Genomic DNA, 5,506 nt, shown 5'->3' with positions numbered 1-5,506 from the left:
TCCAATTCACTGTGGATTACTGACCGCACGGAGCTCTGGAATAGCAGGAAACTGGAACGGCCCGTTGGTCTGTTCAGTAGAGCCTGTAAAGGTGAGAAAGCTCTGGAGGGTTTGTGCAACATGAAAATAACACACAAATCAAATAGTTTAATTAGTTTAGAGAAATTACTAATCATTTTTAAAAACAATGGACTGGTGATCCAAACAGGGCGTGTCCTGTCTTCTGCCCAGTGACTGATTGGTGGGTTGGGACGTTTTTTGGCTGGAAACTTTAGAAGCAACCCTGAACTCACCTTCCTCAAACTCCCAACAGAAAAGGCAGTCTTACCAGAGACTTCACAGAGAGGAGAGCTGCCACCCAATAACGTCTCCCTGCTTGGTCAAACACTAGAGGGCGCTGCCGTGCAAATCTGAAATGAATGGATTAATGGGGAGCATTTTAGCAAAATCATAGTTTGTAAACTCTTAAACAATTGTAAATTCTTAAACAGCATAAAACATTAACACTGCTGTTATTGTTTTGAGAGCTTCTGAACCGAAATTAAAGGACGGTGCCCAGCTGTTGAGCCGAACAGCTCGCCAACCGGTCAGCTCTCGGTAACAATGACGCCAACCGGTCAGCTCTCGGTAACAATGACGCCAACCGGTCAGCTCTCGGTAACAATGACGCCAACCGGTCAGCTCTCGGTAACAATGACGCCAACCAGTCAGCTCTCGGTAACAATGACGCCTACCAGTCAGCTCTCGGTAACAATGACGCCAACCAGTCAGCTCTCGGTAACAATGACGCCAACCAATGACGCCAACCAGTCAGCTGTCGGTAACAATGACGCCAACCAGTCAGCTCTCGGTAACAATGACGCCAACCAGTCAGCTGTCGGTAACAATGACGCCAACCAGTCAGCTCTCGGTAACAATGACGCCAACCAGTCAGCTCTCGGTAACAATGACGCCTACCAGTCAGCTCTCGGTAACAATGACGCCAACCAGTCAGCTGTCGGTAACAATGACGCCAACCAGTCAGCTGTCGGTAACAATGACGCCAACCAGTCAGCTCTCGGTAACAATGACGCCAACCAGTCAGCTGTCGGTAACAATGACGCCAACCAGTCAGCTCTCGGTAACAATGACGCCAACCAGTCAGCTCTCGGTAACAATGACGCCAACCAGTCAGCTCTCGGTAACAATGACGCCAACCAGTCAGCTCTCGGTAACAATGACGCCAACCAGTCAGCTCTCGGTAACAATGACGCCAACCAGTCAGCTCTCGGTAACAATGACGCCAACCAGTCAGCTCTCGGTAACAATGACGCCAACCAGTCAGCTCTCGGTAACAATGACGCCAACCAGTCAGCTCTCGGTAACAATGACGCCAACCAGTCAGCTGTCGGTAGACCCCATTGTCTCCAACTCATTTAGGACTCACGGGCGCCCTCTGCAGTCACATAGTTACAATACTCCACTCAAGCCTCCTCCGGTCTTACCATCTACTCTGAACACAGAACAAGCCACAGTGCTGATGTTAAGTCAACAGCCATAATGGAGTCGTGTTTACATTTTCAAAGTTCTGAAGTCACCAGATAAACACAGTTTCTAGCTCAGGTTCACACCGCAAGGCGACAGAATGGAAAAGGGACTTACCTCAGAACATTTCAGCTTCACTGAGCCGAGACAAACGCAGTGTCAGCGTCCAGGCTCAGCTCGGGTTCCCAGTCTCCACAGAAAGAGGTCTAGCCCGGATCTGAAGCTGGTTCTGAAGCGTGTTCACCGCATTTCAGCGGTGTGGGATAAACACTGCTCTCCAGGCCGGCCTTCAGCAGCACAGGCTGCCCTACTGAACAAAAACGCCTTCATTTCCACACAAATCTGCCATCAGCAGCTGCAAACGAGGGGGCGTGGCCACCACGACACAGCCACGCCCCCACCACCTGTAACAGTCCAAATGATCTCTGGGAGATGTAGGAATCAAGGTTTATATATAAGAAAGGCCGTCAAAGGCTAACTGACCGCGTCCTCTCCAGGTCTCTTACTAAGTTTTACTAAGAGATGAACAAGACGTCTAAATCAGCTTAACAGTCCTAAGTTGTGATATTAAACAAAATCTGTACTGAATTAGCTTTAAAAACACAACAAAACATTCGCTGTACTGATGATATGCGCATGCTGAGAAGGTGGTAGGACCAGAAAACCTGTAGAGCGGAGAATTACTGCTCAGTAATGTCTTCCAGATCTCTCGAACGCTAGGGGGCGCTCCTGAGCGAGTCCAAAATAAATGGGTTGCTATGGAGCATTTGAGGCAAATTCAAGCTTTTAAATGCTTAAACATTTTTAATGTGAAATAATTCAATCATTTCCTGAACAGCATAAAAGGTTTTAACGCCGCTGTTATATTATTAAGAGCTTTTAAACTCGAGTTATAGGAGGTACGTTAATGATGTCAGTGAGTGTGAACAGCCAATGAGCTGCTCTGCTCGCCAACCAATCAGCACTCAGCAGGAGAAACATTAGTGTCCTGCTGCCCAAAACCCGTTTGCTGTAGAAAAAAGGAAATATATCGGTGAGCTTTCTTAGTTTTTTTAGTGAAGTCCGTTCTTCTACTGTCTAAAATCAAAGGAAAGTTCTGGGCGAGTGATTAGAAGCTATTTTAACTTTTTGTTTTTAGCCGTTGAGCTCCATTCACTCCCATTCGTTGAGGACTTGCTCACGGACGCCCTCTGCTGTTTATCAGTTAAAGAACTCATCGTGGACTATCGGAAAACCAAGGGCTGCACACACTCTCCTGTCTACATCAACGGAGCAGAGGTAGAACGTGTGTCCAGCTTTAGGTTCCTGGGAATCCACATCTCGGCAGACCTTTCATGGTCCTTCAACACCTCCCATCTCATCAAGAAGGCACAGCAGCGTCTTTACTTCCTGAGGAGACTAAAACAAGACCGGCTGTCTCCTCAGATCCTCACAAATTTTTACAGATGCACCATCGAGAGCATACTGACCAACTGTGTGACCGTGTGGTACAGTAGCTCCACTGTGGCGGAAAGGAAATCCCTGCAGAGGGTAGTAAGGACTGCTCAGCGCATCACAGGCATGCAGCTCCCTGCCATCAAAGACATTCACCACCAGCGCTGTGTGCGCAGAGCACACAGCATCATTAAGGACCCCTCCCACCCCAACCACAAACTGTTCAACCTACTTCCATCCGGGAGGAGATACAAGAGCATCCGGGCCAGAACCAGTCGGCTCAGGTCCAGCTTCTTTCCCTCCACAATCACTCTGCTGAACTCCACACCTCGCTGATATCACTACCACTCATACTGCACACAGCGGACTATGAACACTGCCTTTCATACTACACTCACCAATCAGAGCTGTTGTTTTATTTTATTCATCATTATTACCACTGCACAAATGTAACATTCTACTGCCATGTAAATAACACATCGCAACAGTTATTCTATACAGTGTACATCTCCAACATGTTCATTTATATATCTACACATCTATAATCTATTTTTTTGCATATCTATAAGTAATTTATTCTATATACTGTAATGTTGCACTATGCCTATTTATTGCACACTTGCACAGTCTCTTTTTGCACTATTTGCTACTATTTGCACTTCTGGTAGATGCTAACTGCATTTCGTTGCCATGTACTTATACTGAGTAATGACAATAAAGTTGAATCTATCTATCTATCTATATCTATCTATCAGTCCTGTTTCTGATATATAATGAGGGAAATAGGAAGCGGCCAGGCTCCTCATAAACCGGCTCTGGAATAACCCACTCTAACGTCTTCTGGGTTTCTCAAACTGCCAAAATTAAAGGGATAAAATGGAACATTTGACCAAAAACGATGTTTATAAATGCTTGAACATTTTTAATGTAAAAGAATACAATCATTTCTTGATCATAGAGCAGCATAAAACATTTTAACACCGCTGTTATATTTTTAAGAGCTTTTAAACTCGAGTTAAACTCCCATTTCATGTGACTCAGTAGGACAGCATGTAAACAAATAGTGGACAATGTGGCGGAACAGTCCCATAATGCAGCACAACAGGAGGCCTTCCTAAGCTCACAATTTACACAAATCCATATTGTAAGTAGATATTTACTCCGTGATTACTTACCCTGCTGAAAAAGGACCATTAGAAACCACAGGGATTAAAAATGGTTTTGCTTTTAAGTGGGAACTGACTTAATGGTGTAGAGACCACGAGGAAACCATCGAATGCATTTATTATCAGCCAGTGGTCATCTGTTAAGCCATTAGGATCCTTTACACAATATCAACCCATCAAAATAGCCAAAATACATTACAACTTTATTTCCAAAAAAGTTGGGACGCTGTGCAAAACGTAAAGGAAAACAAAATTCAATGATGTGCGAATCAATTAAACCCTATATTCATTTGAAAAGAGTACAAAGACGACATATTAAATGCTAAAACTGAGAAATTTGATTGTTTCTTGAAAAATATGTGCCCATTTTGAATTTGATGGCAGCAATATGTTTCAAAAAAGTCGGGACGGGGGCCTGTTTACCGCTGGGTTTCATCACCTCTTCTTTAAACAGCAGTCTGTAAGTGTTTGGGAGCTGAGGAGTCCAGTTGCTGTAGCTCTGAAAGTGAAATGTTTTCTGTTCTGGTTTGATTCAGGATTTCAGCTGCTGAACAGTTTCAGGGGCTCATTTGCTGTATTTTTCATTTCATAATGCACCAGATGTTCTCAGTGGTGACCGGCCTGGACTGCAGGCAGGTCAGTTTAGCACCTGGACTCTTCTAATACAGAGCAGTGCTGCTGTAATACATGCAGAATGTAGTTTAACATCGTCTTTCTGGAATAATCAAGACCTTCCCTGAAAAAGACGTCGTCTGGATGGCAGCAGATGCTGCCAAAACACGTAAATATCACAGATGAGCACGTCACCCCTGCCATGAGCACTAATGCCCCCCTAAACCATCACGAACACTGGCTGTTGAACTGGGCACTGATAACAAGCCTGGTGGTCTTTAGTCCGGAGGATGCAGTGTCCAGTATTTCCGAAAAGGATTTCAATTGTTGATTTTTCCAAAAAGGTGCAGTCAGCTGTTGATTGCGTGGGTTTAAAGGCAAAGCCCTTTGTGAGGAATCTCGGCGTGGCTTTTGACCCCCACCTCAGTTTCTCCTTACACATCAAGAAGCTTCTTCAATCCTGCTTTTTTCAACTTAGAAATATTAGTAAAGTTAGAAATTTCCTGCCCTTTTCTGACATTGAAAATTTATTCATGCTTTTGTCTCCACCCGTTTGGACCGCGGCAATGCCTTCTTTACTCGTCTGACTCAGAGAGAGGTGGCTCGTCTACAGCTTGTTCAAAATGCAGCTGCTCGTCTTCCCACTAGGATGAAGCGTAGGGAACATATCACACCAGTATTGGCTTCTCTACACTGGTTGCCTGTAAGCTACAGACTTGATTTTAAAATTTGAATGCTCACTTATCAGGCTGTTCATAACGAGGCTCCAG

Source organism: Pygocentrus nattereri, chromosome 20, assembly GCF_015220715.1.
Source record: "Pygocentrus nattereri isolate fPygNat1 chromosome 20, fPygNat1.pri, whole genome shotgun sequence".
In the NCBI taxonomy this organism is placed as follows: Eukaryota; Metazoa; Chordata; class Actinopteri; order Characiformes; family Serrasalmidae; genus Pygocentrus; species Pygocentrus nattereri.
Note: the sequence above shows the minus strand (reverse complement) of the source record.